The following is a 20,787-nucleotide window of genomic DNA, read 5'->3' as shown; positions in this document are numbered from 1 at the left end:
CAACCCCAGGAGGTCATAGGTACCCTAATCTAACTTTCCCCCATCATTCCAAAACTCTCAATTTGATCACATACTAAAATGAACAATAAACTTTTAACAGTGTTGTATTCATTAGCCCAGAAGTCTTTAGCCTCTTAACACAGGGAATTAAAAAAAAAAAATGTCTATTTGGAAATAATTCAACCCATCTGTTAGTATTTTGATGCAGTTTTTAAACCAAAACCTTCTCAAATGTTTGTAATCATGGAAGGATAAATAAAAACAAATACTGGCATTGTTAAAAAAAATAATTCAATGTTTGGAAAATGAAAGAGTTCTTTCTATGTAAATATTGAGTATATGATTTTGACTTACTTTTATGCCTATGCCCACATATTCATTGAGAAGAAAATTCTAAAAAAAAGTTCTGAGTATATTTTGAGGTTTATGGATCAGTACAGCATATTTCACCCAGTACACCAACGAGCAGAAATTCCAAACTGTTCTCCAGTGTTCCTTGTCCTTCTTGCAGACATAAAATAAGGATCTTCTGATCTGTGAATGATGGTAATATTATTCTACTAGGAAAGGCATATTTAGGATGAAAACCACTTGAGAGCAGGAACAGTCAATCACACGAAAATCAAATATGTGTTCAGTAGCCTTCAAATTACTTTTCACAGTCCTCTTGTTCTTCTCTCCAAATTCTGTTTCCCATCTACCAATCCCTACACCCAAGACACTTGGTGTCGGGATGTTGTCTTTATCCACATGGCTCATATTTGTACCAGAAAAACAGCTTTTACTCTATATCCCAATATTTTCTTATCTCCTTGTATTAGTTTTCTATTGTTACCAAATCAAATTACCACATGCAGAGGTGGCTTAAAACAACACAAATTTATTATATCACAGCTCTGGAGGTCAGAAGTCTGGGCATTTCCTGGTTCAGCTGGTTTTCTGCTCCAGGTTTCACCAGGCCAAAACAATGCATAAGTACGACTGCAATACTTTTCGGATGCTTTGTGGATAAATCTGCTTCCAAGCTTATTCAAGTTGTTCCAAATTAAGTTCCTTGTGGTTGTAAGACTGAGGTCTCCACTTCCTTATTAGCTGGGGGTCATTCTCATCTCTCATAGTTGAGACTCACATTCCTTGGGTCATAGCTCTCTTTCTCCATCTTCAAAGTCAACAACACATTTAGTCTTCATGCTTTGAATCTCTCTGACCCACCCTTTAACTTCATTTCTCTTCTGCCTTTCTCTTCTGCTTTTAAGGATTGATGTGATTACACTGGGCCCACCAGGATAATCTCCTTATGTTAAGGTCAGTGGGTTGTAGACAAATTCCTTCTTCAAAGTTTGTTCACAGCAGTACCTAGATCAGTATTTTTTAACAGCTTTATTGAAGTATAATTGATATACAAAAAAAAACACTACACACATTTAATGTTTATAATTTGATAAGTTTGGACATACGCATACACTCATGATACTACCACCACACTCAAGGAAATAAACATTCTCATCACCTCCAAAAGTTTCCCTGTGTCACACTGTGGTATGTGGCTGTTGTGTTTTGTTTTGTTTTTGTTTTCATTGTGGTAAGAACACTTAACACGAGATCTACCCTCTTAACAAATTTTTAAGTGCACAATACTATATTGCTAACTATAGGTACTATGTTGTACAGCAGATCTCTAGAGTTTACTCACCTTGGATAACTGAAACTTTATAATCATTGAGCAAGAAACCCCTACTTATCCCTCTCCTCAGCCCCTGGCAACCACCATTCAACCATTCCAGCATTCGGTTCCTATGAGTTTGACTATTTTAGATACCTCGTATAAGTAGAACTTTGCAGTATTTGTGCTTCTATGACTGGCTTATTTCACTTAGCATAATGTCTTCCAGGTTCATCCATGTTGTTACAAATGGCAAGATTTTCTTCTTTTTTAAAGCTGAGTAATATTCTATTGTGAGTACATCACGTTATCTTTATCCATGCATCCGTTCAGGGACATCTGGGTTGTTTCCTTGTCTTAGCTATTATGAATAACGCTGCAGTAAACATGGGAGTGCAGATATCTCTTTGAGATCTTGATTTTAATTCTTCAGGCTATACACCGAGAAGTGGGATTTCTGGCTCCACATTGTTTTCCATAGTGGCTGTACCTTTTTACATTCCCACCAACAGTGTACAAGGGTTCTAATTTCTCAGCATCCTCTCCAACACTTATCTTTTGTACTTTTGATAGTGGCCATCCTAGCAAGTGTGTGGTGATATCTTATTGTGGTTTTAATTTGCATTTCCCTGTTGATTAGTGATGTTGAGCACCTTTTCATAAACCTAGTAGTCACTTATATGTCTTCTTTGGAGGAATAGATAATCAGGTCCTTTGCCTATTTTTTAAATTGGGTTACTTGGGGGGTTTCTTGCTGTTGAGTTGTAGGAGTTATGTATATACTTTGGCTATTAACCCTTTATTAGATAAATGGTTTGCAAGTATTTCTCACATTCTATAGGTTGCCTTTTCACTCTGTTAATTGTCTTCTTTTCTGTGAGAAGCTTTTTAGTTTGATGTAGCCCCACTTGCCTATTTTTGCTTTTGTTGCCTGTGTTTTTGTTGTCATATCCAAGAAATTGCCAAGAACAATGTTAACAAGCTTTTCCCTACGTTTTCTTCTAAGAGTTTTATAGTGTTAGGTGTTATGTTTAAGTCTTTAATCCATTTTGATTTGATTTTTGTGTATGGTGTAAGATAGAGATCCAGTTTCATTCTTTTGCTTGAGGATATACAAGTTTTCCAGCACCATTTATTGAAGAGATGATCTTTTCTCCATTGTGTATTCATGACACCCTTGTCGAAGATCAGTTGACCGTATATGTGTGAGTTTATTTCTGGGCTCTCTATTCTGTTCCATTGGTCTATGTGTCTATCTTTATACCAGTACCATACTATTTTAATTACTGTGGTTTTGTAATATAGTCTAAAATCAGGCAGTGTGATGCCTCCAGCTGTGATCTTTTTCTTCAGATCACTTTGGCTTTTCTGGGTCTTTTGTGGTTCCATATGAATTTTAGGATTTTTAAAATTTTTGTGAAATATTCCCCTGGGATAGCACTATCTCTGTAGATCACTTTAGGTAGTATGAATATTTTACATATTAAGTCTTCCAATCCATAAATATGAGATGTCTTTACATTTATTTGTGTCTTCTTTAATTTCTCTCATCAGAATTTTGCAGTTTTCAGTGTACAAGTCTTTCACCTCCTTGGTTAACTTTACTCCTAAGTATTTTATTTTATTTTTTTTGATGCTCTTGTGAATGGGTTTGTTTTCTTAATTTCCTTTTCTGATAGTTCCTTGTTAGTATATAGAATTGCAATTGATTTTAGTATGTTGATTTTACATCCTGTAAACATTACTGAATTTTTTTGTTAGTTCTAAGTTTTTAGGCGGAATTCAGGGGTTTCTATATACGAGATCTGTCATCTGCAAACAGACAATTTTATTTCTTCCTTTTAGATTTGATTGCCTTTTATTTCACTTTCTGGCCTAATTGCTCTGGTGAGGACTTCCAGTACTATGACGAACAGAAGTGGCAAGAGTGGGCCTTGACTTGTTCCTGATCTCAGAAGAAAAACTTTTAGTTTTTCACTGTTGAGTATGATGCTTGCCATCGGCTTGTCATATATGACCTTTATTATGTTGAAATACATTCCTTCTATACCTAGAAAAGCAATAGAAAAGATCAACAAAAGGAAGAGTTTGTTTTTTTAAAAGAAAAACAAAACTGACAAACCTTTAGCTAGACTAAATAAGAAAAAAAGAGAGAAGATTCAAATAAGATTAGGAATGAAAGAGGAAACATTACACCTGATGCCACAGAAATACAAAGGATTATAAGAGACTAACTGTGAACAATTATACACCAACAAATTGGATAACATGAAGAAATGGGAAATTCCTGGAAATATACAACCTACCAACACTGAATCATGAAGAAATAGAAAATCTGAACGGACTAATAATCAGTAAAGATATTGAATGAGTAATCAAAAACTTCCTAACAAAGAAAAGCCCAGAACTAGATAGTTTCACTGGTGAAGTCTACTAAACATTTAAAGAAGAATTAATGCCAATCCTTCTCAAACTCTTCCAAAAAATTGAAGAGGACAGAACACTTCCAGTCAAATAATTTTACAAGGCCAGCATTACCCTGACACTAAAGCAAGACAAAGACACTACAAGAAAAGAAAATTACAGGCCAATATCCCTGATGAACATAAATGCAAAAATCTTCAACAAAAAAGTAGCAAACCAAATTTAATGGAGCATTAAAAGGATCATACACCACGATCAAGTAGGATTTATCCCTGGGCCTCAAGGATGGTTCAACAGACACAAATCAATAAATGTGAAACACTATATAAACAGAATCAAGGATAAAAATCATATGATCATCTCAGTAGATGCAGAAAAAATATTTAACAAAATTCAACATTTTCATGATAAAAATGCTCAACAACTTGGATTAATATTTGACTGCAATATCAGGGGCTGTTAATCTGAGGGGTGAGCAATCTTTAGAATTTTGACTACCGCACTCCTCCATCCTTCAAAATGTAATCTTCCTACATTCTATTCTGCCAACTAAGGAAAAGAACTCAAATTTTACTTAAGATTATGATGATTAGAGCTTAACAGAATCCTTCTTCCAAATCTGGGTTTAATATATATATTTAAGGTGTTTACTTTAGGTAATGGGAAAGGAAGATGACAGAGAAATTTCTTCAGGTTCTTTGAGACATACTTTAAAATATTTTTTCTAGGGGCCAGCCCCAAGGCTGAGTGGTTAACGTTCCACACACTCTGCTTCAGTGGCCCGGGTTTGCAGGTTTGGATCCTGTGTGTGGACCTACACCACTTGTCAAGCCATGCTGTGGCAGTGACCCACATGCAATATAGAGGAAGATGGGCACAGATGTTAGCTCAGGGTGAATTTTACTTAGCAAAAACAAAAACAACAACAACAAAGTTTTACCTATAGTTATAGTCTACTTTGTGTCTTCCTGTGAATTCCCTGCAGGTGATAAATTCTGTATTACAGGTTTAGGACTGAACTTCTATCCCATGTTTGGGGAGTTCCTCACTTTACAAATGAATATCTCCCACGAAAAAAGCTAGAAAATGCCAGATACTCACTTCCCTAGGCTTCAATGCTATGACACAGCCATGTGACCTAGATTCAGCCTGTTACGTGCATCAGAGCTAGTGACTGGAGCAGCCAGGGTGGTGAGGAGCTCTCTCTTTACAGCAATAGTAACAGTTTCTGAAAATAATAGATCCCAGCAAATTTGTTGGTTTTATTAACAAACAAGCTCTAAGATTTCGTTTTAGACATGGTTTCTGACTGCATAATTTGAGTCTTGTTTTCCAGCACCCCAACAACTCTATAGATTCCCAACATCCTTATAATAAACTCTTTTTCTGTTTACTCAGCCAAAGTTGGCTTTGGTTGTTTTCAGCCAAGGACACTGAGTAGTACAGACAACACAAAATGTGCTAATGGAGACTCTGAAGGAGTTAATGGCACTTCAGAGGGGACCTGATTTATCGCAACCCTTGGCTCAGATTCTGAGAGAGCGGAATACAGCCTTGTCCCTGATGTATTTCTGCCACTCATCCAGGGACGTTCACCTGAAAGAATTTAACTATGCATTTGGAAATTTCCAATTTAATTCCTACTTTGTTTTTGTTTTGATATCAAGTCATTTTTTTCCTATTTACATGACTAAGTGTTCAATGAGTTATAAGCAAAACAAAAATTGCCAATTTTTGACACATTTGCATAAGAAATTAGTGTAATGATTTTAAATTGCATTCCAGTCAAATAAATTCATAGTCACAGTAATTCAGATGGAAAGCTATGCATATTTTTTCTCTAATGAAAAATGGAGTTTTTCACTTAGAAGACTCAAATTAAACTCCGTATATTCTTAGAGAAGCCTTGAAATTAGTTTCAAATAAGAGCAACAGAAACAATAATAAAAAGTCAAAGTTTAAACATTGTACCTAGCCTAAGTCATCCATTTGGTCACACTGTGCATGTTTTATTTTTCAGTTTCCCACTTTTTCTTCTTTTGCTGTAGATCACATGGAGCTGAAGGGAGCCCAAACGTCTAAATGTGGCAACTTCTCCAAAACTTTGAATGATGGGTTAAATTGAAAATAGACATCTCTTATAAATGAATGCCAATGAAAATTAAATGAAAAAGAGAAAAAACATAAAAGGCACACAACTAATATTATGGTTCATTGATACTACTTCTATTTTATTTTACACTTTGGCTAGAATAATAAATAGGTAAGTTACCCAGAATACATCTTTGTACTCTCCATCCTATCTTAAAGCAAAACCTGGTTCTGAATCTGGATGGTGTGTCTAATTGACATGATTCTCTTGACTTATACCGGGTTTATTCTTATATGTAGTTTTAAGGGACATGTTAATACTAACAAATTCTTCAAAGCATCACATCTCTGTGATTTGTGATTCTTCCCCAGCCTTTTCAAAAGAAACCTTTACCAGAAACATTGTTTATTTTGTGTCAACTTAAAATTCATAGAAAACAGATTCCAGAACTCTCTCTATAAGCTGTGACTAGCTTTAACATTTATTAGCAAGTCATTCTAGATGACTATTTTACGAAATTAGATTCAGTTAGTTTTACCAATCTTAATTGCGATAAATAAACAAGTATTTTCTGAGCACTAACTATAGTGTATAAGTATCGGGGTGTGTGTGTGTGTGTGGGTGTGTGTGTGTGTGTGCGTCCAGTATTCAATGCTCTTCCTCTTTAAGGGTAACTCTCCATTGCACATATCATTGGTGGGATACTTTACATCACATCCCTCTATAGAAGGCTGGACAGAAGGGCACTATAGAATCCTTAATCACTATTCTGCCCACTTCTTTGGCAGCCATATGCATGTAGATTCACTAGGTCGCCAATCACAAGTTCGCAAATCTACTCTTATTCACTTGATTGTGAGGTAGAGGAAGAGTGCCTGCCTTCTTAAATATGGTAGTATATGCTTCCTTTCCAGCTTTCTTTCTACCCCTCCTGCCCACATGCACACCTTACAAGTCTGTTTCTCCAGCTTTTATTCTACTCTGTGAATTCCAATTTTTTTTGGTGCGGAAGATTAGCCCTGACCTAACATCTGTGACCAGTCCTCCTCTTTTTGCTGGCCCATCTTCCTCTATTTTATGTGGGACGCCTGTCACAGCATGGCTTGATAAGCAGTGCATAGGTCCACACCCGGGATCCCAACCTGCAAACCCTGGGCCACTTAACCACTATGCCACTGGGCTGGCCCCTAGAATGCTTTTTATTAAATTTATTTCTTTTCTCAAGATAGCTAGAGATGGCTTCAGTTGTTTGCAATAAAGAAACTAAAAACTCAAGAGTCCTGACAGATATACTATCAGGTTTAAAGGATGGTGTTGACTACTCATAAGGGCACCAAATATTCAGGAAAAGTCACTGTATGTGTGGATGAAAGGCATGCAAAAGAATATGGCTGTTAGGTTTATAAACACTAAATGATTATCTGAAACCCCCTGCTTTTCCATCTCCTTTTTTTTTAATAGCATTAAAATGACCCTATGAAAATACCTCGGTATTCTCTTTTCTAAGTAAGATCATCCAATTTCTTAAGGTTAAAATGTCAGGTTTAAAGCTCTGATTTGGCAAATACACGCTTTAAAAAAGAGAAAAATAAAAAACTAAACAAATATTTACAAAATCAACTTTGACTGCCATCACCATTATATACAAAATTTTAGAAAACTAATTATATTTGCATCCCTAACCTCCACAATTGAGCTTATGTACTTTCACTGTTTAAATTTTATTTGACATAGGTGAGAAGCTAAATAAGCAAAAGTGGCCTTAAAAAGAGCCGCAACCAGCATTACTGTATTAGAGCTGCAGACAACCAACTCAGGCTCATGAGCTTGCCTTCAGATTTAATTCTAGATGTCCTTTCTCTCCCGCACATGTGAATAAACAGGAAAATGATTTCCGTTAGCTAGATCTCTGGTTTAAGCAGAAATGCAATCATGATGGTTCCTAAGTGTTGTGTGTACACTCTCTAACTCAATTTTCTCAGCATTATTTAGACACGCTCACTGCTTAAACCTGATAGCAAGCCTTCCCGCCCATACCAATTAACCTAACCCTGCAATTTAGTTTTACCCAGTTGCCCTTGAATCCTCCCTTGTTCTCCTCTCTGCTGCTTATTTGAATTGGTTTGAATCCTTTCCCAGAAAGTGTTTGTAATCTAAAAATTGTCTTAATCACTTTGGTCCAATTTTTCCTGCTCTTTCATTTCCCGCTGGACTCAAGTGGATTTCCAAACTTTTCCATACATCACATGGAACACTATTTTTTAAGTACAATTTTCTTTTCGTGTTTTGCCCTGACAAACGGGAACTGGCACTCTAAAAATGGCAGTCATCAGCCAAACTGCAATAAAGAGCTTCTCTTCCTCCTATTCTCAAGGGGTTTCTAGATGTTTCCATTGGCAGGATCCATGAGGGAAAGAGGGACAAAAATATGTCTTAACTGCTGAGCAAATGCCACTTCTTACATGTGAGTTATTGAAAAATATAAATCAATTGAGAGCTATGGAGTCAACTGTGTCCTTGGAATGACAAATTCTATGGGTACTTGGGACAGATTTAAGTAAATAAATGAGGCATAGAGAAATCTCCAATTCAGCTCGGATAGAAGATTAATTATTAACCCCACATCACATAATATCATAAAAGCGAGATACAGTCATTAGAAGGGATGAGTATGTTCTCTGAAGGTTTCATTTAAAACTTGGTACTCTTTTAGGTCACCATCATTAGATCATCTATGAGTAACTTTGAAATGACAATATGGGTTTATCAGTTTAATTGGCTTATTTGGATGCATAAATCCATGATTTTCTGCAAAAACATTGACAAATATTCTTGTCACTCTTCATGTGTTCACATTTTTTCATATTACTCTAGGTGGGAATTTTTTATGTTGGTATTCTCCATGCTGTAAACAAATTGAGTCCTGTAACAAGATGTTGTGGTGGTCTAGTGGTTAAGATTCAGTGCTCTAACCACCACACCTGGGGTTCATTTCCTGGTCAGGGAACACACCACCCATCTGTCACTTGTTATACTGTGGTGGCTGTGTGTAGCTGTGATGCTGATAGCTATGCCACTGGTATTTCAAATACCAGCAGGGTCACCCATGGTGGACAGGTTTCAGTGGAGCTTCCAGACTAAAACAGACTAGGAAGGACTGGGCCATCCACTTCCAGAAAAATTAGCCGTGAAAACCCTACAAATAGCAGTGGAGCATTTGTCTGATATAGCACTGGAAGGTGAGAGGATGGCACAAAAAGGCCCGGGCAGGGTTCTGCTCTGCTGTACACAGGGTCACTAGGAGTCGGAATCAACTCCAAGGCACTAACAACAACAAATGATACAATAACAAATGATATGTTGTAACACACTGGCTAACTTTGGATCTAACATCTGCACAAAATAGATTTCCTATAAACCAGTAACAAAGCAATATAAAATATGATATCTAATTTCTCTTCGGCACCTTAATGATTTTAAGTGGTATCTTTATAGAATTATATATGTAATGGAAAATATAGTTTAAATGGAGAAAATTCCCAGAACTTTTTTCTTCCATTTGCTCAAATAAGCTTCTCATTGTTTTTCCTAGTGAAACATGGAACAAAGACTCTCACAATAATAACTTATATGCTAGACACTGCATTTCCATCATTTCAGCTTATCCTCAAAGTAACCTTATGAAATAGGTATCCATATTACTTCAGTTTTACAAAGGGAGTGACTGAGGCTTAGAAAGAGTTGTTACCTGGGCCCGGCCCAGTGGCGTAGCGGTTAAGTGCACATGCTCCGCTGCTGGCGGCCCAGGGTTCGGATCCCGGGCACGCACTGACGCACCGCTTGTCAGGCCATGCTGTGGTGGTGTCCCACATAAAGTGAAGGAAGATGCGCACGGATGTTAGCTCAGGGCCAGTCTTCCTCAGTAAAAAGAGGAGGATTGGCATGGATGTTAGCTCAGGGCTGATCTTCCTTACAAAAGATAAAGGTAAAAAAAATAAAATAATGAATACAAAAGAAAGAGTTGTGACCTGCCCAGAGTTGCACAGCAACGAGCTGGTAGAGTCAGAATTTGGATCCAGGTCTATGTGGCTAAAGAGTTCAAATCCTTAAACACATCTTATCTCCATGGAGAGCTACAAATATTTATATCATAAACGTAAATCATACAAACTACAATTTTGAGATTAAATCTATGCCTGGTAAGAACAACTATACTGGTGCTGTTTATCTTTGGCAATGGGAGGGGAAGCCATTCTCATGTAGGCCAGAATTTTTCCATCTGTGCGATAATGATTTGCACTTCTCTCTAAAAAAGTAGAGAGGAGTTGAAATTACCCCAAAGGACATGACATGAATACCAATCCACACAGAGCTTACTGCTTAACCTGCAATTATATTAATCTTTCTGTCCAAAAGTTCCAACTGTAAGACCAAACATACTTGTAAACAGTGACCTGGTGACTGAGCCTTTTTGTAAGATTATGTGATGGACTAGGATAGCATATATCCTAGATATACAGGAGAGTGGGGTGGTTCACATGGCTTATTTTTTGTATGCATGTGAGTATGTGTGGGTGTTTGTATGTGGTGAACATAGAGAAAAAGTAGAGTATCCAAAACCATCTAGCTTCACAGAATTATTTTAAGTTACCAAATGATACATGTCTTCAGAGCATAGGGTATTTTTAATCTCTTATTCAAAGAATCCCATGTATCCTATAATTCATGCAGTAGTTGAACTTTCTTTAATATTTTGAATATTTTTATCCTTTAAAAGTAGACAACCAAAAGTATATACTCTGAAATTGTATTGCTTGAGTTTGATTTACTGTTCTGATATTTGCTAACTAGAAGTATATCAGAAAAGGCTGAACTAAATAGCTAACTACATTACAGAATACAGTGCTAAGCTATGATAAGCTTTGAACTATTTCTATTGTATTACCATGTGTTAGTAGTTTTCAGATTAAAGACAATTTATGAAATAACTTTTTTTGCAGAACAGACATTTCACCAAGAAATATTATCTTTTCTTTATTTATGTCCTAATATATGTGAAAGCAAATCTTTAAAATCTGATGTGTGTGTGTAATAAATCAGAGCACACAAAATTGAGTCCACAGGCATTTGTTAATCCACAGAAAAGTTTCACTTGCATATAAATTTGAGCCATATGAAAATACAGACTCTGGATGCTAGTACTCTCCTATGTAAAACGCAATTGTTGTACAAGGTGATCTCTGAGCTCTTTTGGTCTGAAATAGTCGTGAGATGCGGAATGCTGAAAATTGCTAATTGCCATTTTAAAAAGAAAGGAAGACTGCCAATTTCCATTAAAGTGACACCTTTTCGTGGTAGAGCTAGCGAGGCAATTAGTAGGAGTGAATAGCAATGTTGTTTTTAATTCTCTAAAGCAGTACTTTTCAAACTTTAGAGTATATAAAAATCACCTGAGGGCCGGCCCCATGGCTTAGCGGTTAAGTGCGCGCACTCCACTGCTGGCGGCACGGGTTCGGATCCCAGGCGCGCACCGACGCACTGCTTCCCCGACCATGCTGAGGCCACATCCCACATACAGCAACTAGAAGGATGTGCAACTATGACATACAACTCTCTACTGGGGCTTTGGGGGAAAAAAAAAATCACCTGAGAACTTGAGAAAATGCGAATTCTTGGGCTATACCCCCAGCAATTCTGACTCAATAGATTTGGAATGGAAACCTGAGCATTTGCATTTCTTCTTTTTTTGTTTGTTTTTGTTTTTGTTTTTTTTTGTGTGAGGAAGATCAGCCCTGAGCTAACATCCATGCTAATCCTCCTCTTTTTTTTTGCTGAGGAAGACCGGCTCTGAGCTAACATCTATTGCCAATTCTCCTCCTTTTTTTTACTCCCCAAAGCCCCAGTAGATAGTTGTATGTCACAGTTGCACATCCTTCTAGTTGCTGTATGTAGGACGCAGCCTAAGCATCCAAACCTGGGCCGCCAACAGCGTAGTGCACACACTTAACCGCCAAGCCACGGGGCTGGCCCAGTATTTGCATTTCTAACAAGCTTCTAGGTGATGGTGATGTTGTTGGTCCACAGACATTTTTGAAGAGTGCTCACTGACCTGAAGAAGAATCTCGACTATTCAAAAGGCATTCAACTCACACCGTATACAAATATTAGCTCAAAATGTAATCAAAGACCTAAATGTGAGAGCTATAAAAAAAGCTACAAAATCTTAGACACTATAAAACAAAAACCTTAGAAGATAACATAGGAATAAATCTTCACGACCTTGAATTATGCAATGGTTTCTCATATATGACACCAAAAGCACCATCAACAGCAACAACAAAGACAAATAAACAGACATCAAAATTAAAAATGATTTTGCTTCAAGGCACACCAATAAGGAAGTGAAAAGACAATTCATGGAATAGGAGAAAATTTTCGCAAATCGTATATGTGATAAGAGACTTGTACCTAGAATATATAAAGAGCTTTTACAACTCAAGACCACACAAAAACGTGCCCATGAATGTCCACAGCAGCATTATGCATAATAGCCAAAAAATGAAAACAACCTAATATCCATCAAACGATTAATGGATAAATAAAATGTGTTCTATCCATACAATGAAATACTGTTTGGCAGTAAAAAGGAATGAAGTACTGATACATGCTACGACCTGGATGAACTTTGACAACATTATGCTAAGTAAAAGAATCCTGTTAAGGAACACATATTGTATGATTCCGTTTATATTAAATGTCCAGCATAAGCAAATCTAGAGAGACAAAAAGTAGATTACTGTTTGCCTAGGGTTGGGAGAGGAGGAATAGGAGGATTCTGGGGAGTATCTGCTAAGGGGTGTGGGTTTCTTTTTGAGTAATAAAAATATCCTAAAATTGATTGTGATGATGGATGTACAACTCTGAGTATATACTAAAAATCATTGAATTATGTACTTTATATGGATGAATTGGATGCAATGTGAATTATATCTCAATAAAGCTATTTTTAAAAAGGCATTTGAAAATGTTTATTGAGCAACTACTGCATTTTGAGTACTGTCTTCTCCCTCTTTCTAACTTTCTAAGTATCAGATGAAATAGCATTCCTCTGGAAAATTTTTCTAACCTACACCTTCCCCAATGACTTGGTTTGATGCTTTTGTTAAATTCTTTCAACACACTCTCTACTTCCTCTTCAGAGCATGTATGACACTTTAATGGGAAAGATTATTTAATGTTCTGTCATCTTATTCAGATTCTAAATTCCAGTGACTGTGAAAATTTTCTCTGCTATGTCATCCCCATAACTTAACACAGCGTTTGGTTAGAGTTGGTGCTTAATAAATTATTCTCAAATTAATTAATGAGACCATAAATCCCCCTGTCAGTCTCATAATACTCCAATAGCAGGAGGTCAAGAGAAAGTCAAGCACTTTTTCTACTATTCACGGGCATATAGGCATGGTCATTATGGAGACAAAGCAACCTTTGTTATTATCAAGGAAGACTCCAATGGAACAGTTTTAAAAGAAGCATCAAATTGCAAAAGATTTGGATTAAAATCCTGACCATTTTGTGTGTGTGTGTATTTTGTTTTTTTCAAGCTGTGCAGCCCTGAGCAAATTGCCTCATCCAGCTAAACTTCAGTTTCCTCATCAGTAAAATGCTAATCATGGTACGTACTTCTACCTTCCTTTCTGGGTGGTTATGAAGAATAAGTGAGATAACAAATGAGATAAGGGTGCAAAGATATGAAACTACAGATATCGTTTGCTAATAGAGTGACATATTAGTAAAGAACTAAAGATACGACAACTAAAGAAAGTCATTTATTTAGATCAGAACCAAATAGCAGATGTTCATAGTTGCCTACACCACAGCCATTTCCTCTTACTTTCTTGCTAACAGAATTCCAATTTTGTTTGGGCAGCCATGTGCCCTCCTCTTGGAAATGAATTATGATTGGTCTAAGCAAATCATTAAAATTATATTTCCCTTACCTGTAATTGGTTTCAAGATAGACAAGTGATTCAGTTCAGACCAATGAAAAGGAAGGTGAATCGATTGTGTGCACCAGGGAAAGATTTTCTGCCATGAAAAGGAAGGTGAATCTACTGTGTGCTCCAGGGAAAGATTTTCTGCCATGAAAAGAGGCACACAAGAAGAAAACCCTTTTGCATCCACCTGTCTTACTTCCTGTGTGAGATTCCATCCTATTAGGACCTCAGGTAGAGCTCTGCTGCTGCCAACTTCCGACCATGAAGGAAGGGCCAAGAGAATCACAGAGATGTTGCACCAATAACTGCCACCAAACCACCAACCTTGGAACCATCTACCACGAGATTTCTCACCATGTGAGGTAAATAACTGCCTTTAACGTGGAAGCCACTATTACTGGGGTTTTAAAATAGTTGTTTTTGAAAGCATTCTAACTGATACTGAGCCCTTTGGGGAAGTGCGATGGCACAGTGACATGGAGAAGACTAGGAATCTGTCCTAAGGCCTGTCTGAGCTATGTAAAGCAATGGCAGTCCAATGTCCCCTTGTATTTTGCCACATTAGAACTGTAACAATAGGCAATTAAATTTCTGAAAATTGGAAAACTTGCTCTTGAAATTAGGCAGATTAATTGAAATGATAAAAGGTATTTTTAAATGTTCATGTCTAAGTACTTGTCACACTAACTTTGATAAAAGAAGAGAAGACAAAGCATAGGAGATAGGAGGGTGAGTTTTTCAAGCCCGAAGGATTTGCTAATCTCTAATGTAGGTTCCTATGGGTTCATGAGAGTGTTTTAAACAAGGTACAATGTATAGTTGAAGACTAATTATGCAAATTTCTGTGTGGCTTTTGTAGCCTTGCTGTCCCAGCCAATATCTGTCTATTAGAGCAACCACGTGAAAGCAGCTGTGAGGCCCAGGAATGCATAAGCAGGCACACACAAATGCACATACACACACAATTACTTATGGCAATTCTTCCTTTATCTCATGGAAGAAAATGAGAATGATTTCTACCCAACTGGATTTCTCTTGGGGGTACTTTTATTGAAAATACACATGTGCTAACTGTTAGTTAAATAAACCACCTAGGGGGAACTCAGCCAATGGATCTTAATGCTTCTTAACACTGTGTCTGAAAAGAATGACAATTGACATATATTTTTTAACAAATTTATTCCTCTTTCCTTCAGAGATGAACTCAAGGCAGTCTCAGCCTTGGTAAGCACGGATAAAGCTGAATGAGTCATTTGTCTGAAAAAGCTGAGTCTAAGCTCATCGACAGCAAAGCCCTTGGCCTTATTCATATTTGAGTTCCCAGTGCTGGGCAAAGTGCCTGGCACTGAGCAGTAGCTCGATAAATTTTTGTGGAATAAATGTTTGAATTAATGAGGGAATGAATAAATCAATAATTCCTCAAATTTTACCACTATGTTTCCCTTTTATTTCCTTTTGTAGATCATGGACCCTGTGCTTTTGTAAAATATCTTTCAAACTCTACGTATCATGAATTTTTTGAACCATGAGGACATATATGATTCTACATAATTTAAGTCATCATGAGCTAGAGTTAAGAATTGTTGGATTCTAGTTGTATAAATGTTATGCATTTATTAACTGAGAGTGGGTAATATGTGGTTTTGAGTAGGGATCTGGGACATTGAAAATAACTCACAGATCTTACATAATACCTAAGTAGTTCACTGTATGTGCAGAGAATCCCAGGTTGAGGGTCACTCATGTGGTCATGACCTGTCCTAGAGAATATACTTTGACCAAAAAATGGTTCTCTTGCTTTTGGTCAAGTCATCCTCTTCATCCAAGCCCACAGCTTCAGGTAAGACTGCTAAGAAGTAATAAAAGAGGGTCTCATCCATCTTGTCACCCAGTACAACTTAGTCCTGGGATGGAAGATATCGTAGCTAAATTGCCCTCATGTCTCACCCTCCTCTGTGGAGAGGAAAGGAAATGACCTAAACAACATCAATGCAACCTCCCAGATCAACCATATTGCTGCTTTCTCTGCCATTATCCTAAACACAAACTCTGCTCATTCTCTGCTTCTAATTTCCTAGGTCATAATAACCTCAAGAATATCCTTCTAAACTCTCCTCTGCTCACTTAAATGCTCTTCTTATTTATAACAATCAACGCAATCAATCCATTTTGAAGTAATCTCTTCCTTCCCTGAATTCCTAAATCATGTATAACCTGTCCCATATCATTATTTCACCATGTATAGTCTATCCCATACCACTTCAGCATGTATAGCCTGTCCTATATCATTTCATCATGATCACTATTATTTTTAACAACAGATACCTTTTACTTTGTACATATTATGTGTTAGGTGCAATGTCAGGTGCTTCATAAATGTGTGTCATGGTTGTTTCAGACATGTGTTCCTCTTCTCCCAGCATATGCCAAAGTAGAAAAAGACTCAAAGAAGGTGTCAGCCTAAGTATACGTCCTTGACTAAAAAGTGACTATGTCTCCCCTTGAAAACTAGACAAAGCATATATCCCTAGGCTTCCCTTTTATTTCCTTTCTAGATCATGGACACTGTGATTTTATAAAAAGGGCCAGGAGGAGACAGAGAGGAAAAGACTGGAGGATTCTGAGTAACCAAAGGAAAAAGAAGTTTCCATTCTGGAGGACCAGGAAGTAGAGTAGAAAGGACAACTCTAGCAATTGTCCTGGAGAATGGAGGACCCATTATCTAAGGACAACGCACTCTCCCAACAGTCCCGGTCACTTGTAAGTCCCCGAACTAAGGGTTTCCAAGTTTGACAATTGTTATGTAGTTCTTTCTACTTGCTCTGAATTAAGAGGCCTTCAGCCATATGATATTTGGAAGGGTTTCATAAAAACAAATTCCATGTCTATATATCCTGTGAGTTCTCCTTGATTATAAACCTCTAAAGGACTAGAATGGTGTTCAATTCATCCTAAGGGCACAGCAATTATCCTATTAATCAATATACTCAATTAACTAAGATGTCCTATTCATCAAAACCATGCTTAATAAGTGGAAGTTCATTTAGATAAGAGAGAGCACAGATCTATAAAAGTCCAGTAAACTTCAGATGGCAATAAGATTAAGAAACATTTACAAACCATCTCTGTCCTCAAAGCAAACATCAAGCTCAAACTATCATCCTTTTTATCCTAAGCCATAAACAATGTTAACAAGGCTAACTTTAAAAACTAAACAAAGCACAGAGCACATCTGTTTTTAGGGAGTAAGATGGTCCCAGACACTTAAGTTTTCCTTACTAGTTAACCAAAAGAATTAAAAAATGACTTTTGTCATTTTTACCCCTCTCTCTAAGATATAAAGTACTAGTTAAGAAAGTTTTTCAGGTTTGTCTACTGCATAATTTGTGACATCATTAATCATGAAGGAATTGATTATTTTTGCCACCTCATTAGTGAAACAAACCTCAACTTAGCACCTTGTGCTGAAAACGTGTCAGCACTTCATTATACAGATATTGGAAACTACAATCTTGTTGCTATGGTGACAACAAGATCCCTTGGGGATTTTTGTGTTTAGCTGACATATCTAGATCAGACAGAATACGATTAAAAGGAAAGAACCTAACTTAAAGAACTTTTGTGCTCAAAACACTAAAAAATTATGTTTTTGAAACTGCCAATTTCAAATGAAATGATTGCATAAGTCTCCATAGAAATAAAGTTCTTTTTTGTATTTCATTATCCTCTGACCTGCATTTTTTTTACTTTGAAGATAAAAATCATTATTGTAGAAACCCTAAGACCATAACCCCCATTGTTTTAAGATTTTATTGATTATAATAATGTATAAATCATGTTAGAAGTCACAGAGTTTAAGCCAAAGCAAAGAAGACAATGATTTATGGCCTTAAAACAACAAATAAATCACAAACAGAGATTGCTTTACGTTAATATGATTCTGTGACAGTAATTGGCAGGGAAGCGTGTTAAAAAGGCAATTCATTAAAAGTTATAGCTTTGGTTGGTTGGATGCCAGATTTTTCCCTGTCCATCCTTTATGCTATGCCTCTGCATTCATTTGCAATACTTGATTTGTATAGTTTGACATATACGTAATTGAGCTCTTGGGTCAATATTAAAATATAGATAATATTCCAGTCAGTAAATAATTGTTGAGTCCTCACTCATTCCAAAATAATATAACACTTTATAATTTTTTAAAACTTTAATCCTCCTTTTAACATTTTGGTTGATTTCAAAATATGCAATGCCCTATGGCACGACCCAATTCACCACCCTGCATAGCCTTGGGTAATCAGGGCCTAGCTTCTGTTAAGACCAAGGTGCCATTAGCAACAGAGCAGGCAAGATCCAAGAGACTGAGAGAAGCCTAGGGTGGGTTTGGCATGTGCTTAACAAGTGGACTCCAGAGCAGCTAATGCCAGTAAAGTGGGGCAAAGAGAGAAGTCACTTGGCAGTTGGAGACCCAAACAGTCAGTGATGAGGAAGGCTCTTAGCAGCAAACAGGACCTGAGATTTCATTGCAGCAAAGATCTCAACCTTGGAAAAAGTAAGATATTGGGCAGGAAACCAAGGCATTAACAAACCTGCAACCTAGTTTGCGAAGCTGTTTTAAAAAGTATCTAATTTCTGCTGACGCAGTCAACAGAAGCCGACAAGTCATTACTGAAGTCCCATCAACACACAATAGTTAGCCCTACCACTGGAAAGGCAGATTTGAGAATAGAAATGGTTACTCTTTGAGCATAATATTACTATATTATATGGTTACTAGATTATATTGGTGAACATTGACTCAAGACAGCCCTAAAATAACTAAAAGTGTGTACATAGAAAGTCTTTATTTAGAAATCATTTGCCAGTCTGAATAATGAATTACCAGGGTTATAAGGACAGAGAGACCCTATTCACACTACTTTAGGAGTCAATAGCAAAGCCTTTAGCATAAATTATTGCCTTTAGCATAAATTATCTTGCTGGCCTCTACTTCCCTGGAAGCACAAAAGCTGAATAAGCCTCTATAAAAATATAAAAGCAACCTTTGATAATCTAGATCCTCTTTAGTCAAGGCAAAATAATATGTATTAAATTTTCTATATTTCTGTAGAATTATTAATTATTTTAAGCCAGTAGTAGCCATGTATATTGGGTATAATATGTCTTCAGCGCTACTTTTAGCTGTTTTTGTGCTATCCAGAACCTCTCCTAAGCACTATGCTGAGCCCCTAACTCTATAATTGGAGCAGGTATACATACGCTTACAGCTGTGGAGCAGATTTAAGTTTTGTGCATGATTTATGAATAAATGTCTGAGTTTTAAACATTATTGTTAGACATTTATTGAGTCAATTCCAACTTATCACTTAGGAAGATGAATAGCTATATTATGAGTTACATAAGTTTATTTAAACATCCAGTCTTTAGACAAATATGAAAGGGTATACTGTTTTTTCTGTTTTTAAATAAACCTTTTTTATAGATAATTTTAGATTTACATACGGTTTTATGAAATAATATAGGGAGCTATTGTGCACTCTTATCCAGTTTCACCCAATGGTAACATCTTGCAAAAACTATAGTACAATATCCCAACTAGGATACTGACACTGATATTATCCAGTTACAGAACATTTCCATCACCACAAGGACCCCTCATGTTGCCTTTTTACAACCATCCCCACTTAATTCACAGCCCTAGCCCTTCTGTAGTCCCTGGCAGCGGTTAATCTGTTCTCTGTGTCTATAATTTGTCATCTCAAGAATGTTATATAAAGAGAATCACACAGTATGTAACCTTTTGGGATTGGCTTTTTTGACTCAGCATAATTCTCTGGAGATTCATCCAGGTTGTTGCATGTATCAAGAGTTTGTTCCATTTTACTGCTGAATAGTATTTCATGGTAAGGAGGTATCACGATTGGTTTAACCATTCGTTCACTGAAGGACATCTGGGTTGTTTCCAGTTTTTAGCTAATATGAATAAAGCTGCTATAAATATAAACATACAGGCTGTTGTGTGAATGCATTTCATTTTTCTGTGATAAATGCCCAAGAATGCAATTGCTAGGTCATATAGTAGTTGTATATTTAGTTATTCAAGAAACTGCCAAATTGTTTTCCAGAATGCCTATACCATTTAACATTTCCAAAAGTGATGCATGAGTTATCCAGTTTTTTGACATTCTTGCTAGCATCTGGTGTTGTGACTATTTTTTATTTTGTCCATACTGCTAAGTATATAGTGAGATCTCATTGTGGTTTTAATTTCTCTAATGACAAATGATATTGATTGCCTTCTCATGAACTTATTTGCCATCTGTATATCTTCGTCATGTCTTTTGCCCATTTTGTAATTGGAATGTTTTGTTTTGTTTTTTTGCTGTTGAGCTTTGAGAGGTCTTTATATATTCCAGATTCTAGTCCTTTATCAGATATGTGGTTTGCAAATATTTCCTCCCAGGTTGTAGCTAGTCTTCATATTCTTAACAAAGTCTTTCACAGCAAAAGTTTTTAATTTTTATTAAAATTTTTTTATTTCAATTTTTTATTTTATATATCACATTTTCAAAGTCAAGTTTAAGAACTCTTTGCCCAACTCTAGATCCTGA

The 20,787-nt window shown here is 36.5% G+C and overlaps 1 long non-coding RNA gene across 1 annotated transcript in view; it reads right to left on the bottom strand.

Annotated features, from left to right (window-relative positions):
* Positions 1-274: 274 nt before the first annotated feature.
* Positions 275-20,787, bottom strand: part of LOC147917208 (uncharacterized) — a 32,838-nt gene continuing 12,325 nt past the window's right edge. The window contains exon 3 of the long non-coding RNA XR_015551915.1: positions 275-3,713. This is a non-coding gene — a long non-coding RNA (uncharacterized LOC147917208). The remainder of the gene's footprint in view (positions 3,714-20,787) is intronic.

This window comes from Ceratotherium simum, chromosome 4, assembly GCF_057802395.1.
Source record: "Ceratotherium simum simum isolate JZ-2026a chromosome 4, ASM5780239v1, whole genome shotgun sequence".
NCBI classification, from domain to species: Eukaryota; Metazoa; Chordata; class Mammalia; order Perissodactyla; family Rhinocerotidae; genus Ceratotherium; species Ceratotherium simum.
This window is presented reverse-complemented; position numbering and strand designations above follow the sequence as displayed.